Source organism: Eriocheir sinensis, unplaced genomic scaffold (assembly GCF_024679095.1).
Source record: "Eriocheir sinensis breed Jianghai 21 unplaced genomic scaffold, ASM2467909v1 Scaffold1140, whole genome shotgun sequence".
Taxonomy (NCBI): domain Eukaryota; kingdom Metazoa; phylum Arthropoda; class Malacostraca; order Decapoda; family Varunidae; genus Eriocheir; species Eriocheir sinensis.
Genome location: NW_026110453.1, coordinates 77,676 through 96,155, shown reverse-complemented (window position 1 = coordinate 96,155; position 18,480 = coordinate 77,676). Strand labels below are relative to the sequence as shown.

The following is an 18,480-nucleotide window of genomic DNA, read 5'->3' as shown; positions in this document are numbered from 1 at the left end:
TGGTCAGCTTGCCATATTTCTTCACTGAACAACACTCTTCTCGTAAACCTTCCTACAAGATGAGCAGGTTTGTTATGAGTGTTTACCAACTACGTGTCCGTGTTCATATAACTTTCAACTTGCTCAAAACTCCTCTCGAAGATGATCTGCAGACCGATTTACTGCGTGACATGTTCACTATTCAGGGACTGGCCTGCACCCCCTCGTTGTGAAAGCGTTGTGGACAGTCAATGAAGAAAGTCTTTTGTGCCACCAGTCTTAACAATCAGTTACGGTACATTCTCCTGGATGATCCTTTTCTAACGGAGGGAATCTGGCACAAAGACCACCAATGAGGCTCGCTGCCCGCGGACATTATCTTACAAAAAACAAGGGGAGTGAGTTGAGCAGGGCAGGATGGGGCCCCGGACTGAACCAGATCATTTGTCGCATCACGAAGCCTGTATGGCCGGGGACAAGAAAACACCCGCCCTGCCATCCGCCCGGTGGCGTAGTTTGTGCTGGGGGCGCAGCTCCTCTTTCAGTGGCAGATGCACATTAACTGAACACATTAATTATGAACGCTAAAGTTCATGTATGTTTTCACATTATCAGACAACTTTAACAGCATTCGTAAGATGCAAAATATATAAATACTGGGTCTTTCTGAGTTCACTCTCGACTTCCGCCAGCGCTGGCCACACCCATCTCTGAGGGGAGGGGAGGGAGCCAGTGTGTGGTCAGCGTGGCCATCATTGCACCGAAAGTAAAATTTATTAGTAATAAGTGTCATGCCTTGAAGGAGCTAGTTGGGTGAGCATCAAAAGTGGCCGCCCGTCAATCATGCTGTAGGCCGCCTCCTCCCCCTCCCCAGCAAGCCCAGTCACCCCCTTAATGGCCGGCCTCAGCCCCACCAGCCACGCGTCCCCTACAATTTTGTATATAAATCACTCGTAGCGCTGGTGCCAGAACCGGTTGGGTTTCTTTATCTGTGTGCCCGTTTTCTGGCGTTGTAACGGCCCATCAGCAAGTATCCGCATGAAATCTGTGACGAGAATACCTCACATGGCTTCTGTGATTCTGCGACGCCATACATGCCTGACATAAAGTGCAGGCAGCAAACTGTGGGTCATTTTCGGCATATAATCTCGTGGAGGCAAGACGTTAAACATAACGCCACAGAACTCTTCAGTGCTGCTGCTCCCGCCATCAGCCCTCGGGACATCACCATCGAGGGGCCGCCCGGTGATTATGACGAAAAAGGCAGACACACGCAGACAGGCCGCCCTTGAATGTGGCATTGCTGGGTTATTGCCGCACCGGTGGCCTGGGGCAGCAGTCCTTCACCCGCTTCTTCCGAACGCCGCATTACACGTAAAGAATGACTTGGAATCAAATAATTGTCTTGATGTTAATTAGTTTTTTTTAGGAATTCATAAATAGGTAACAGCGAACATGATCTGATTTGTCGTAACTCAGTTGTGTTGATCTACGGAAAAGAATATACAATGACTTCTTGGTGTGGTTACCTGGATGGCTGAAGGCTTCCTTGACATTTTTTTTTTCTCAACAAAGGAAAGTTCCTAGTGTATTAATCTCTTGTGAACTATGACAGCTATGCTTCTAAAAAACAAAAATATTAATAGATGTCAGGTTAGTTATTGACAAATACGAACAGTTCAGTGCGGTGAGCGATGGTGCACCTCTGAAGGCCCTCACCTGTTCTCCCTCACCAATCCTCTCACTGGTATCCACAGGGAGCCGCGAGGCCGCCTACAAGTACGCGGTGACCAGCTCGGGAGTCACCCACAGCGTCATGACCGCTTGCTCCCTTTGTGACTCCCTTAGATAAGGTCTTTTGCTGTCACCACGAGTGACCGCCGGTGGAGCGACATTTCTGACAGACCGACTAATATATTCTAAACACATCCCGACTTTAGAAACACATCTACTGCCCTGTGTGTGTGTGTGTGTGTGTGTGTGTGTGTGTGTGTGTGTGTGTGTGTGTGTGTGTGTGTGTGTCCGTCCGTCCTTCCGTCCGTCCGACTGCTGCAATATTTCCATGGTCCTCGTCATTTCAGGGATGAAGTGAGATCTTTGCTATATTTCGAATTTTATTATATGACAAATACATACATTCATTGTTTCGATATGTCATACAAAAGGCTGATATTCGGCAAACAACTGTATTTACACTTAGATGTGGCCTCATAATTGCGTCACAAACCACAGGTTGCAGCTTCACGGGCATGACGGACGGGGCAACCAGTTTTCTACGACTGTTATTTTTCCTCTGGCGAGCTGAGATAACTTGGAAACTACAAACCTTGCTGTGATGCCCATAACACCCACGAGCGTGCTACATGTAAGCTGTCCCGATTGAAGTTTATATATATATATATATATATATATATATATATATATATATATATATATATATATATAGATATATATATATATCTATATATATATATATATATATATATATATACATATGTATATATACATGAAATACATCTTTCTTATGCAGTAATGCACTTGTAATAAAGCTGTGATCGGTGCCTTCGTGGTGAATTGGTTAAAATGGTTGACTACTAATCTAAGGGCCTGGGTTCGAATCCCGGCCTAAGTAATCGGCGCCCAGCCCAGCCTGCTGTTTGCCCTCCTTTTCTGGCTGGTCGACAAATGAGTACATACCTGGAGAAACCTGGAGAAGGTAAACTGTGGTTTATATATATACCACAAGCCCAGAAGCCAATGAGGAGATGAGCACCGCGGCCAGGCTCAGCTGTAGCGTATACTCCCTTGAATCTCCTAGTGTCTACCTACCTAACTACCTAACTAACTAACTTCTAGTAATTAACCATCTAACGATCTAACAAACTAACTATTAAACTATCTATTAAACTAACCATTCAACTATAATTATAAGTAACTATACTCGCCGCACAATTAAGAGGCGGAATGGGGGCCCCCTCACCCTCCCCTCAGGGCGCATGGATATGACTGTGTGTGTGTGTGTGTGTGTGTGTGTGTGTGTGTGTGTGTGTGTGTGTGTGTGCTTGGAGGCGCCCTGAGATGATGTTATTTTGCCAACTACGGATAATTCTCTCTCTCTCTCTCTCTCTCTCTCTCTCTCTCTCTCTCTCTCTCTCTCTCTCTCTCTCTCTCTCTCTCTCTCTCTCTCTCTCTCTCTCTCTCTCTCTCTCTCTCTCATATTCATAGCTATCAGGTGCTCCTTGCCGCTTACTCAATAATTCTGGGAACGTCTGAACACACAGGAGGGCATTTTTATGTACGAGTATGTGTATGGGAGGGGAGGACCTAAGATGGGCATTATCGTTAAAAATAGAAACAGCTTGCTAATTTTCTTTATGGGTTCAACTAACACTTTCGAATCGGTGCTCGACCCAGGCCTGGAGCACCGCTTCACGAGGAAGTAAATCTTCATTACCGACGAGACGAGCGGCGAGGCGGCACCGCGGCTCCAGGCGGGGCGGCGGCTCCTCCGACACCCGCGTCATGCCCTTCAGCTTCCAGCAGGTGAGTCCCGATCAGGTTTTTTCATTATGAAGCATCCTGTGCAGTCACCGTGACAGTCACGCAGTACTTGATCTTTGTTGATAGAATATTCAATGCTAATCGAATTCAGGTGGACGCTAATATGTTTGAATAATTATATTTGTATTTAGATGTTTTTGATAAGATTTGACAATGTTAGCACAGATTGAAAAAGTACGCATGACTAAGATTCAAGTGTTCGAATCTTTAACCTTTTCTACACGTGTCATTCTCAATCAGGCTTGTTTGGCGTGCGTGGCACACACACACACACACACACACACACACACACACACACACACACACACACACACACACAGTCTATATATGACGTTATGTTGTCATGGCAACTGTTCCAACCAAATACCTAACAAGCCAACAGTAATGAATGTTGACTATTCAATCAGTGAATCAGCGGAACGAGGCACGCCGGATTGTGTTATTAACCGTTAAATAATATGAATGAATCCAGTAGTTTACTTAATAGGTAGTCTATATGTTAATAAGAAAACATCACGCTTCACGCTGACAAGCCTTATTCTCGAAAATATCTTATCCGTTCACTATAGATCGACTTTAATATTTGAACTTTGTATATTAGGATATTTGTCAATCTCTTTCTTGGCACAATGTTAATAGATTAACATTTTAATGATCGTCAGACGGCAACATCCTCCATTCAATCCTACTAGTACAAGGGCGATAAGGAAGGAACCTCGCAGAGGCCTAATTTCCATGTTCAAGCAGCCTTTGTTTCCTCTTCTGAACATACACTGAGAGATCCAGTACGATTATTTGCTGTGTTGTGGCACCTTTCCAGGCGCCTGAGAGCCTAATAACAACACCCAGACAAGTCACTACGCGAGATGCCGTGCGGCGAACGGGAAACTGAACCGGTGGTTGAAGCTTCGGTTCGTGGGTAGTTGCTAGATTTCTGGTAATCAAGAATTCTAGAAGGCTCTACATCCAAGCATGGGGACTATGTAGTATCCTTGCAGTTAACAGACCACAGTCTTGCAGATGCACTGGCGAGGTAATGTGCCTGGCTTTGCGTTAAACTGTAGTCCTCCCTCCCGGCCCATCATAATTTGCTGACCGCATGGGTGAGTGGCACCTCTTCCATCATTTTGCTGCCGATATGTGCTCAAAAATAATGCAAAAAACACCACAACGAGACTTAATTAATTAGGGATGCAGACATATGGGTGAGTTTAAGACATTCCCAGAACACTAACAGACCGTCGTGTCCCGTACATCGATGTGTGTGTGTGTGTGTGTGTGTGTGTGTGTGTGTGTGTGTGTGTGTGAGACTGGTGACTGTAGCTCAGCGGTGCGTCAGTGAACGGTTTATATCAAGGGTAGGCAAGCCTCTTTGGCTCAGATGTCGGGGTGCAGCGGGCGAGGCCCCAGTGAGTCGATTTGTTGCCACGCTGTTACCCTTTCCTTGTCAGTATATTTTATTTCCTGAATATGCTTTTCATTTATATATGGTGTGTGAAAAACACCATAAAATAAAACCTTTCTAGAATAAATGTTTTTTATACAATAACACAGCCTGGAAGGATTGTCTAGCATATAGGCTATTCCTTTTCTCCACATAGGTATATCACACAGGTATATACTTTTTTTTATATACCCCCAGCAGACGAGCGGCTGAACAGACACTCCCCGGGATGACTGAACGACAGCCAGGCTGGACTGAATGATCCAGCAGTTGCTGCAGGTTAGTGATTGTCACTGCTTAACACACACACACACACACACACACACACACACACACACACACAAACGTATGGAAGTGGATTTTCTATAGGTAGGTAGACTGATAAAGAGGTAGACCTAACCAGGTGAAAATATTAATATATAAATCTAATTACACAAAGAATTTTACCCTAGTATATATTTTGCTTATTGTTCATTATCTTCATTTGCATGAAATGCTGAGCAGCCATTATGAAGGTGCATCGAGGGAGGGAGATAGTTAACTAGTCATTGCCCTGGGTTATCAGTGATCCTGATCATGGGCTGCATTTCGTTCGTATGAATAGGCCAGCTGGGTCGTGTGTCTAGGCAGGGACATTTTGGAACAGTGGAATCTTTACTGCGACACGGACCAAAGTTAGCATCGCGATTGCTGTTTACCTGTTTGGGTCTTGTCATATGACACATAGACATGCACTGCTGGCCTTCTATCCCGTACAATGCATGTTTATTCCCAGAGGATAGTAACGAGATGGTTAGGTACTTGTTGCCAGGGACCGACACTTGAGTGGCAATCCGGGGGTCAGGACTCAGGAGTGGGCTGGACAGGTCAAATTTGGCACAGTTGCACCGTAAGTTAATTGGCTCGAATTTTGAACACGACAATGTTATCAAATTTATTAGTGTGGTGACGCAACCTTAATAATTGTTCACAACACCACAGATGTGCCTAGCCTGGGCCATCCCGTCTGATCATTTATAATTATATGGGCCATTAAGTATTAGACGGACCAGTCAGAGGGCAATAACTAATAATATTTGACTCCTTAACCTTTGCAAATGGTAACTTAAAAACAATATGTTGCAGTTTGTCATAGTTCCCAAACAAGGGCCTTTTGAGTATATTTTTGTTAGTGAAACAAAAACAATGTTGCAGTTTGTCATAGTTCCCAAACAAGGGCCTTTTAAGTATATTTTTGTTAGTGAAACTATTATAAATACAAGTATTACTGCATGTCACTCCTGGAGACTGTATTCCTAGTAATACTGACGGCATACAGGCTTTGAAGGAGGGTCATTAGTTTTCTTCATATTTATCTTCAGACCTGAATACTTTCAAACTGTGTAATCTCCTTGATATTTTTTTTCAAAATAATTCAGTAAGACTATAGCAACAGTAGTTGTGGAGGAACAACACAGAACCTGATGATTGGTTAGAGAATGAATATGATGAAAACCAGAGTTTACCTTCCCCAGGTTTCCATTTATCAAGCATCCTGAAAGGGAGGATGAACAGCTAGGTGGGCTGAGTTTTTAACACAGGCACACACATTCAGGAGACCGTGGGAAGTAGACTTTGGGTAATCCGCATGGTGCACAGCCTTTATGTGAATGTGTTCCTGCCCACCAACATTTATTCAGGCTTTGGGAATTCAGATTCTGAAAGCATTTTGTATATATTTGAGCTACTTTATTAAACTCAAGTATAGGAATTTCTGAACTAATCATAAGGTCTTTTCAAAAGCTTCTCATCATGATCTACTCCTCCACATTTCGTTTTCTTTATTTACTTATCTACGGTTACACTGGGACTTTTCAAATACAGCAAAACATACTCGCCACCTTCCTCTTGGCCACCCTGACTGTTGTGCAATTCCATGTAGGTAAATTCTTTACGTACGTAACTACCTCTTCCATATTATTTGTGACATTCACAAGAGCAAACAACTGGTATCTGCCAATGCCCAGTCTACTGGTTGTGTTCATGTTTCTGCTGTTCTTCCAGCTTGTCCATGCTAGATTTAGATCAGATATCAGACAATGTTAAGCTCAGTTATCCCAGCTCTGTCATCTACGTAGTTTTCTTCCTAATCTTTATACTCCATCAGGTTTTCTGTTTCATTTGTTTACTGCCACTGATCATGGGTATATTTCCAGGAACTTTAGTCAGTTTGCCATTTGCTTTTCTTATGTTTCCTCCAATCACATTAATTAGAAATTCTGATTATACAAATTGATTTAATAACTAGAACCCTAACGTGGGGTGATTTTCACCCGGCGCTTATCGCGGTAACGTGATTCCTCCCCTACGTGACTCACCAGCCCGTTCTGCTCCTCAGTACTTTCAGTGCTTTGTGTGACATACTGGAGGGTGGGTATGCGCTCTCGCTCAGGGCTTGGAATTTTCCACCACAAGCGAAAATTTGTGATTTCGGGAGAAAATCACCCGACGTTATGGTGACTGTATGGTGTGAAGGGTGGGTAAAATACACCCGACATTAGGGTGCCTGTACTATTCTGTGAAATCTTACTTGTGTTTCTTTTCAGATATTGTGATAATTATTTCAGAAATATCAAAATAATGGCTGGTCGAAGCAAGCGGCTCAGGGATGAAGAAATTGTGGAGCTAATGAACAGATCAATGATCCATGATACTAGTGATAGTGAAGGTGATGATGATGTTGAACAATATTTTGACAATCTTGAAGTAGACGTATTATACGATAGTGACAGTGACGAAGAGTATGTGCCCGTGCTTGAACCAGAAAGTAGTGATGAGTTTGATTTGGATGATCCTTCTCAAAAGAAAAAGGAGGAAGATTCTTACTTCCACACCAAAAAAGGTTGTGCCCTGCCTGCAACCACCCTTTACTGCTGCCCCTGCCACTACCTCTACTGCTGCCTGCCACTACCTCTACTGCTGCCCCTGCCACTACCTCTCTGCTGCCCCTACCTACCACTGCACACACCCTCTACTGCTGCCCTGCCACTACCTCTACTGCTGCCCCTGCCACTACTCTACTGCTGCCCCTTCACCTGCCACTACCTCTCACCCCCACTGCTGCCCCTGCCACTACCTCTACTGCTGCCCCTGCCACTACCTATACTGCTGCCCTGCCACGACCTCTACTGCTGCCGCTGCATCTACCTCTACCGCTGCCCCTGCGACTACCTCTACTGCTGCCCCTGCCACTACCTATACTGCTGCCGCTGCCACTACCTCTACTGCTGCCCCCAGTAACTACACAGCTTCTCTACTGCTGCCCCTGCCTGTGGTGGAGGAGAAACGCCGCCTGATGGCTGATGTTCCTACAATGGACTGTTGTGGACTTCAAAGAAGCTACAATTTCCACCAGTAATTTCAGGTGGAGCTGTCAGCCCCAGCATGCAGTAACAACAAGGAGGTTGTCAAGGAACATCATGCCTAAATTTACTCCAGGGCCAACTCAGGAGGCAAGGGATATTATCGCACCTGAGGAGACAATCAAGCTCTTCATTACTGATAGTATTGTTCAGGAAATCGTCACCTGGACAAACAAACGTATAGAGCTTGTAGCACCAAGGATCTCAAGTCAAGTGCCACATTCAGTGCTACTAGTCCTGTAATCATTAGCACTCCTGGGAGTGCTCATAGTGGCAGGGCAGCAGAAAGATAACCATCTCTCCCTCAAGAGATGTGGAGCGTTGTAGGGTGTCCTCTGTACCGTGCAGCAATGTCCAAGGACAGGTTTGAGTTTCTTATATCCTGCCTGAGGTTTGACAACCCCTGAAACCCGTGTGGAGAGGCAGAACCAGGATAAGTTGCCCCTGTGAGGAAGGTGTGGGATGAGTTCATTGAGAACTGTGGCCGGCTCTACATCCCACGTGATAACCTCACAGTGGATGAACAACTGTTGGGGTTTAGAGGTGCCTTTCAGGATGTATATTCCCAATAAACCTGCAAAATATGGCATCAAGTTTGTCCTCATCTGTGACTCTACGACCAAGTACATGCTTGGTGTCATACCCTACCTTGGCAAGGAGGGAACAAAGGCCAAAGGATGGGTCAACCTTGGGCATTATTACACCAAGGAACTTACTAGGCCATACCACGGATCAAACAGAAATGTGACAACCGACAACTGGTTCACATCAGTGCCTCTCATCTCTGACCTTCTAAACAACTGTGGAATGACCCTTGTTGGCACAGTTCGTGCCAACAAGGCTGAAATTCCACAAGAGATGAAAACAAAGGAGACACGACTGTTACGGTTCTGATGCTTTCCTCTACACCAAAATGACTCTTGTGTCTTATGTGGCACAAAACATCTCAAAGAAAATAGTGCTCCTCATGTCATCCCAGCACACAGCCTACCATTACATCAAGTGGCAAGCCTGAAATAATTGCATTCTACAATGCCAAAAGGAGGGTCGACACATTCGACCAAATGTGTGCAACAAGTTCGTGCTCTAGGAAGACACGACGTTGGCCCCTCTATTGTGATACCAGCATCCTCAATGCAGCGAGCATCAATGCCTTCATCATCAGCTGCGAGAACCGTGCAAGGGCAGGCATCAGCATACCAAAGAGGAGGTTATTCATGATGGATATTGGGAGGCTCATCATTCCCTGGGCTCAGTCACGCCTGTCATCAAAGTCCTGTCCCGCCAACTGCACACATTAATAACAACTGTGTGACCTTCCGTCACTGGGCAGCACTGCTGGGTCGCAAGGACATCACTTTCGGAGGAAAGTCACCCCTGGTGCTGCTATTAGCGACTGCCCTAAGTCGGATAGGAAGACCCGGCACCGATGCAACAGGTGTGCAAAACCAATGTGCCCTCGGCACCTGTACCCCACCTGTGGTGACTGCATGTAAAACGTAAGTTAAGTTTTCATTGTGTATCCTCATTTTGTACTGAAATAAATGACTATCAGCTTTAAAAAAAATTATGAAAATTAAATTAAATGAAAATTGAATGCAAAAAAAAATTGCCCTTTTTTGCGTGTCTTCCATACAGCTCCCAGTGGCAGTAGAGGGTTGTACCTGACTGAGGCTAAGGTTTAATGACCTAAGAAGCAGTGCACACAAGAAGAAGTCTCTGTTTTCAACACTTTTTTTTTGACAATTTTTTTTTCAAAATTCACAGTAAAATTTACTCTTTTAGTTTACTTAACAATAAAATCACTTATAATATTAAAATATGATACAAAATAAATTTATCAAACACCATTCAAAAGCTAAAGAGCTATTTTTCTTCTGTATACTTTGTAATAAAAATTAATTGAAAAACTATGTTTTTTTGATTTTCCAAAAAAGGGTGAAAATCTCCCGGGGTTAGGGTTAATGTGACTCAAGATGGACGTTAGGGTTCTAGGGTTTATTAACTTAATAACCCATTTCCCTGAGCATAGGGATAGTGGAGTGTTGCTACTTATGTGACAAAAATTAGTAAAGAATATATGAGTAGGTCTAAGATTATTGTTAAAGGTCAGTGGCTCTGGAGAAGAACTGGAACAATTTTTAAATAAAACAAGATTAATTATCCCATCAGTATATTAATGAATAACAAATGCATTATTAAAATCTTTGTAACAATCAAATTAAAGTTTTTAATGACATTGCAGCATGTCGAGGGTGGAGGGCTATTCTAATATTGGTGTTACTTTTCTTTCCAGGTCACTGCTTAACACACACACACACACACACACACACACACACACACACACAAACGTATGGAAGTGGATTTTCTATAGGTAGGTAGACTGATAAAGAGGTAGACCTAACCAGGTGAAAATACATATATAAATCCACTACACAAAGAATTTTACCTCAGTATATATTTTTTGCTTATTGTTCATTATCTTCATTTGCATGAAATGCTGAGCAGCCATTATGAAGGTGCATCGAGGGAGGAGATAGTTAATCAGTCATTGCCCTGGGTTATCAGTGATCCTGATCCTGGGTTGCATTTCGTTCGTATGAATAGGCCAGCTGGGTCGTGTGTCTCGGCAGGGACATTGTGGAACAGTGGAATCTTTACTGCGACACGGACCAAAGTTATCATCGCGATTGCTGCTTACCTGTTTGGGTCTTGTCATATGACACATAGACATGCACTGCTGGCCTTCTATCCCGTACAATGCATGTTTATTCCCAGAGATATAGTAACGAGATGGTTAGGTACTTGTTGCCAGGACCGACACTTGAGTGGCAATCCGGGGGTCAGGACTCAGGAGTGGGCTGGACAGGTCAAATTTGGCACAGTTGCACCGTAAGTTAATTGGCTCGAGTTTTGAACACGACAATGTTATCAAATTTATTAGTATGGTGACGCAACCTTAATAATTGTTCACAACACCACAGATGTGCCTAGCCTGGGCCATCCCGTCTGATCATTTATAATTATATGGGCCATTAAGTATTAGACGGACCAGTCAGAGGGCAATAACTAATAATATTTGCCTCCTTAACCTTTGCAAATGGTAACTTAAAAACAATATGTTGCAGTTTGTCATAGTTCCCAAACAAGGGCCTTTTGAGTATAGTTTTGTTAGTGAAACAAAAACAATGTTGCAGTTTGTCATATTTCCCAAACAAGGGCCTTTTAAGTATATTTTTGTTAGTGAAACTATTATAAATACAAGTATTACTGCATGTCACTCCTGGAGACTGTATTCCTAGTAATACTGACGGCATACAGGCTTTGAAGGAGGGTCATTAGTTTTCTTCATATTTATCTTCAGACCTGAAAACTTTCAAACTGTGTAATCTCCTTGATATTTTTTTTTCAAAATAATTCAGTAAGACTATAGCAACAGTAGTTGTGGAGGAACAACACAGAACCTGATGATTGGTTAGAGAATGAATATGATGAAAACCAGAGTTTACCTTCCCCAGGTTTCCATTTATCAAGCATCCTGAAAGGGAGGATGAACAGCTAGGTGGGCTGATTTTTTAACACAGGCACACACATTCAGGAGACCGTGGGAAGTAGACTTTGGGTGACCCGCACGGTACACAGCCTTTATGTGAATGTGTTCCTGCCCACCAACATTTATTCAGGCTTTGGGAATTCTGATTCTGAAAGCATTTTGTATATATTTGAGCTAGTTTATCAAACTCAAGTATAGGAATTTCTGAACTAATTATAAGGTCTTTTCAAAGGCTTCTCATCATGATTTACTCCAACACATTTCGTTTTCTTTATTTACTTATCTACAGTTACACTGGGACTTTCCAAATACAGCAAAACATACTCGCCACCTTCCTCTTGGCCACCCTGACTGTTGTACAATTCCATGTAGGTAAATTCTTTACGTACGTAACTACCTCTTCCATATTATTCGTGACATTCACAAGAGCAAACAACTGGTATCTGCCAATGCCCAGTCTACTGGTTGTGTTCATGTTTCTGCTGTTCTTCCAGCTTGTCCATGCTAGATTTAGATCAGATATCAGACAGTTTTAAGCTCAGTTATCCCAGCTCTGTCATCTACGTAGTTTTCTTCCTAATCTTTGTACTCCATCAGGTTTTCTGTTTCATTTGTTTACTGCCACTGATCATGGGTATATTTCCAGGAACTTTAGTCAGTTTGCCATTTGCTTTTCTTATATTTCCTCCAGTCACATTAATTAGAAATTCTGATTATACAAATTGATTTAATAACCCATTTCCCTGAGCATAGGGATAGTGGAGTGTTGCTACTTATGTGACAAAATTTTTTATATATATATATATATATATATATATATATATATATATATATATATATATATATATATATATATATATATGTATATATATATATATATATATATATATATATATATGAGTAGGTCTAAGATTATTGTTAAAGGTCAGTGGCTCTGGAGAAGAACTGGAACAATTTTAAAATAAAACAAGATTAATTATCCCATCAGTATATTAATGAATAACAAATGCATTATTAAAACCTTTGTAACAATCAAATTAAAGTTTTTAATGACATTGCAGCATGTCGAGGGTGGAGGGCTATTCCAATATTGGTGTTACTTTCTTTCAGGTGTGGCCAGGTGTTGCAACCCTCCAATAAGCACCTGTACCAATCTGGATAAAGATGTGTAGTACACAGTGTAAGGACAATCCAGTTGTCAGTCGAACATCTGGCACTGTTATCCAAAAGAGCTGACAAACTCCGAGCCTTTTTTCTTTACACTCTGGCCTATAGCGCTGGTAGGCTTTCTTCAGGGGCCTGGTGGTCGACCCAAGCCCGTCACGGCGCAGGCAAGTGTTTATAGCAGCACCATTTCTTCTTGGCTCATGCTGCCCGCCGGAGCTCATTCTTGATTCACTTGGACAGTTCCTCTAGAGTTGGGGTTGATAGGTGATCTTCAGGACAGCACGTGGGTAGCCTTATGCCACTTGGCAATGACTGAAAAATCCCAGGTGGTAGTAGAGAATTTGAACCCGCATTGTCCAGAACTTGGTGAACGCAGGACCTGCACACTAACCATTCAGCCACTGCCTCTCTGTTCCAACATGAGTAAAAAATGAGAGGCCAGAAGAGAGTGGTTGATTTCAAATGGAGAAGTGTCTAGATAGGCAGGAGGAAATAGATGAAGGAGGGCTGCTCTGGAGTTAACCTGCATAAGGAATTAGGATAGTATAGAGACGAGTAGAACGTTATGTAAAAAGGGACCACAGTAGAGGTGGAGGCATGTAGTTAGCAAGCTTAGAAGGGCAATCATCATGAAAATGTCTGTAGAAGACAGAGGGGCAACATTGCAGCAGAGTTTGCTATAGAAGAAGAGAGTTTAGGTTTGACTCCATCGAGTCCAAAACAGCTATGTGAGTGAAGCCCCTCCTATATGAAATGCGCTCTCCATACGAGGACAGACAAGGCCCCTGGATATCATTTGTGAGGGGTAAAAAACTGAAAGACTAATACAGAACACACAACTTCAAAGAAGCTGATTTAGGAAGAGGTGAGATGAAATTATGAGTTGAGGATAGACCAAATATGTTTATTGTTTAAGTGGACAGCTGAGTGTTGTCATAGAATAGGGAACAGATGTTCGGAATTCTATCCCTCTGTTTTTATATCGTGTTTCCTTTCAAGCTGATCTATCTATGCTGTGGTAATCCTGCCACTGTCTTCCCCTAAACCTCTCAGCACCTGTATTCTGTACGACTATTTTATCTCCCTCTGAGGAAAAAGTCAATTTCTCCGCCTATCAACTGAGCAAATTCCATCGTCTATTCCCTAGTCTTCGACCACACTCAGCAGTCCCCTTCCCCTACACTAAATATTCTCTGTCTATCCTTAACTCAAAACATTAACTGAAAACTTATTTCCTCTCTTGCTAAATCAGATTCTTCGAGGTTATGCATTTGTATCGTTTTCACCAGTTCTATTCCCCCTCACACATGCTGTCCACATACAAGGGTCTTTTCTGTCCTCATATGGAGTATGACAGAAGTCTTAGACAAATGGTGGAAAATTCTGTAGGATCAAGGTCATGGGCACGAGAGGAAGTGACATCTTGGCATACATAGATGCAGCATCCAGCTTGGATTGAAAGCTAGGATGAAGATAGCAAGAGACACATCACGGCAGCCACTAATGGACTGGAGTTGTCCAAGAAACCCCACAAGAAAGCCTACCATCACTATTGACGATTACTGTCAGTAGCCCCAGAGACCCGTGTTTCAGTTAAGAAGAAGAGGTAAAGGAAGAGGAGGTAAAAGAGGAGAGATGATGTTCTACAGGATGGAAGCTGAAGCAAAGATCGTGAATGTTGCAAAATTTGGAAAAAAAAGGTGAGTTATCAGGACAGCTGTGTACTATAGGTTTGTTATGTCACTGCACAATACATTCAATAAGCTGTAACTTAAAATAATTTGTATCTTTTGAAACTAGATGCTTATAATATTTCTCCAGAGGCTGCCTGAGTTATTACTTAGTACAATTTTGAAGACCTATAAACATTTCCAGCTGTTCTTTACTGCATATTAATCATGATTTGTATTGTTAGATAACTATATCAAAATTCAAATCTAGAGACAGCTGCCATTAAATTGAGGTTTTGCATATTTTTGAGTTTCACTGTAGAAAGTACCATGAATCAATATATTTTGTAGACTTTGTTCACTTGTGTCATCTCTGTACCATCAAAATTCCAGACTGACTTTCACAATGTATACAACAAGCCGAAAATTTTGGAATACCTCGGAAGAAGGAAGGCTGGGAGGATCGAGGCAGGCACGGGCAGTATACTGGCAGGAGTGAGGACAGCACAGCCTTTACCATGATTGAGTTCAGAAGAGCAGACTTCAGGGCAGGCTGATGATATACGTGACCCTCTGCAAAATTTACATTGAGTCACATTTTTATGTAGTAGTACTATACCCATCAATCTCAATGCCATGATCCCTCAAGTCACACATTTTTTTTTTTTTTTTTTTTTTTTTTTTTACGTTGTTGCCTATTGCGCCGGTAGGCATCTTCCCGGTGTGGCCTGATGGTCGGCCCTGCCCGTTCTGGCGCAGGCGAGTGTTTATAGCGGTGCCATCCTGCATTGGCTCATGCTGCCCCCCGGAACTCGTTCTTGATTCGCTTGGACGGCTTCCTCTAGAGTCCGGGTTGATGGGTGGTCTTCAGGACAGCATGTGGGTAGTTTTAAGCCACTCGGTGGTGACTGAAAAATCCGAGTGGTAGCGTGGGGACTCGAACCCGCGTCGTCCATCACGCGGTGAATGTGGGCCCAGTACGCTACCAGGTCGGCCACCGCCTACCCAATGGAGTATGCATCCCACGTGTGGGGGGGTCCACTCACACAGCTCTTCTGGACAGAGTGGAGTCTAAGGCTCTTCATCTCATCAGCTCTCCTCCTCCTACTGATAGCCTTCTACCTCTTAAATTCCGCCGCGATGTTGCCTCTCTTTCTATCTTCTATCGATATTTCCACGGTGACTGCTCTTCTGAACTTCCTAACTGCATGGCTCCCCCCCTCCCGCGGCCCCGCTGCACACAACTTTCTACTCATGCTCATCCCTACATTGTCCAAACCCCTTATGCAAGAGTTAACCAGCATCTTCACTCTTTCATCCCTCACGCTGGTAAACTCAGGAACAATCTTCCTTCATCTGTATTTCCTCCTGCCTACGACTTGAACTCTTCTAGAGGAGGGTATCAGGACACCTCTCCTCTCGAAATTGATCTTTCTTTCGGCCACCTCTTTTAATTATTTTTTGGGAGCAGCGAGTAGTGGGCTTTTTTATTGTTTTCTTTTTTCGTGTGCCCTTGAGCTGCCTCCTTTGTTGTAAAAAAAAACCCACCATGTCTCCCTGTTCAGTCACTTCCTCTCAGTACACACATTCTTTCATCTACCAACTATTTTTTTCCATTAATCATCTGCTCTATTGATCCATTTCACAAGTGGTCTCCCCATCTCCTCAGTCCTGCTCTGTAAAGTCTCTTCACAAACTCATACTTATTCTTCATGTGGCCAACCATCTCAAAGCACCATGCTTCACAACTCACTGCTTTTGGTGTCACACCTTTACCAAACCTTTTCATTCATGCTCTAATGCCTTCTCCATCCCACCTCAACACACAAAATGCATCTCGCATTGCTCATTTCTACTAGTACACACATTAGTGATCGGCACGCTACACCACTCATCCACACCTCTGATGCATGAGACAGTTGGGGGGTTAACAGTTTTCTTTATTACCCTTTTCACAACCATTAGGGTTTATGCACATAGGGCTACCACACCAGTCCTACCAGTCATCCACACTATCATCAATCCATTCCATCCATTTTCATCTATACTCTTGAGGAGACCAATAATGCGCCCCCTTCCTTTCCTATTCCCTTTTCATCTGCTGCCATACCAGTCCTTTTCTCTCTGCATGCCTACAAACTATTTTTGTCATTATTTGAACAAGTCTGTGCACCACACCATTTCTGGGTTTCACTAATACCTAGAAATACCTTTCCTCTCCTGAATGCTTCTATAACTTATTCTCCTTTTTCGTTCTTCAGCCAGTTCATTTAAATTCACACATGCAACAATAAGGAGCTTCCCTTCCTGGGGAGAATGGAGACCCAGCTCTGCTTGGCATTTTCTATCACCCCCACAAGGGGCCACGGGCAGCTAGCAGGACTAGTGCAGTGTTAATTCCTAAAGGAAAATGAGTCATCAGATCACTGAGAAACTATAGGCACCATTTTCAAAGTCAATACACTAATAAAAATGTGATATGTAAAATAAAATAAAAACTGGAATACTCATTAAACAAAGCACTTACAGTACCTGACCTCTCCAAAGAAAAAAAAGTTATTAAAGATAAATTACATAAATTAGAAGTAAATAAAAAATACTGATGAGATCACTTCATGAAGGCAAAGTAGGATTTTACTACTACATATAAGCAAATCATATGATAGCCCCAGAGGCGCAGTTAGTTCTCAACAATATAAACTTGCTACAAACTGTGCCACAACCCTTATATGTACACACAAAAATCTCAGCCTCGTTGGTTATGATAACAGGAAAGACCCCTGGCAATTATGGCATAGAAGCAGAATTACCGGAATATAATTATGCCGTGGAATGGATGCCGTAGATATGAAATCTGGCATAGGAGCATGGTGAGGTCAGAAGACTGAAGAAAGGCTATCATAATGAGCTACTGAGCAGAAGAAAAGGAAGTAAGGATGATTAAGCTATAGAGGAATCTGTGAAGAAAGGTGTGTGTGTTTTAGAAGATAATGAGGCAAAACAACTGATGAAAGTGCAGATGAACAAGGGGGGTTGAAAATGGGAGGGATGTGAAACAAATTTTATGACTGAAAAGGACTCCAGAAGTAACTGAGAAGGATAGGAAGTTGTTTGCTGCTTTAATGGAACTGGAGAAGGCCTCTGACATGGTTGACAGTTAGGGATGTCCTGAGGGTAGGTATATGGTGTAGTAGGATATATACTTGGAGAAGGTATGTTTACATGAATGCAAGTGCCTTTGTGCATGTGAATAGGTACCTAAGTGAGAAATTTGATGTTGGTGTCAGTGCAAGATATCATGGCTGTTAAATAATTATATGGATGATGGGAGATAGGCGGCATGTCTCTTTTGCAGATGATACAGTCACGGATGCAGAAAATGAGAGGATAATGCTGAGGATTGTTGATGAATTTGACTGTGGAGATGAAAGTAAATGTTAGCAAGAGAAAGGTTATGATATCTGAGAAGACAAGAAAGTTGAATAATGATTTAGCAAAGTCATACAGAGTTGAGACAGAGAGCACAACAGAGTCTAAGATGTGGTTTGGGGAAGAGAAAATAAAAGTAGTGATTGCAATATGGGAGAAGTTCTCATTTAGGCAGTGTTCACACCATCCACAGGTTCGTTGATTACTGACAAAAAGTTACACAAATTAACATTCATGAGTGTCAAGACTCCTGTGATGTGACTACTGACCAACTAA

General features: G+C 42.7%; 1 long non-coding RNA gene across 1 annotated transcript; it reads left to right on the top strand.

Annotated features, from left to right (window-relative positions):
* The first annotated feature begins 3,163 nt into the window (after positions 1-3,163).
* LOC126989377 (uncharacterized) lies at positions 3,164-13,091 on the top strand. Its single transcript, XR_007743240.1, has 4 exons — positions 3,164-3,522; positions 5,183-5,263; positions 12,228-12,306; positions 13,049-13,091. It is a non-coding gene; the product is annotated as an uncharacterized LOC126989377 (long non-coding RNA).
* Positions 13,092-18,480: the final 5,389 nt, after the last annotated feature.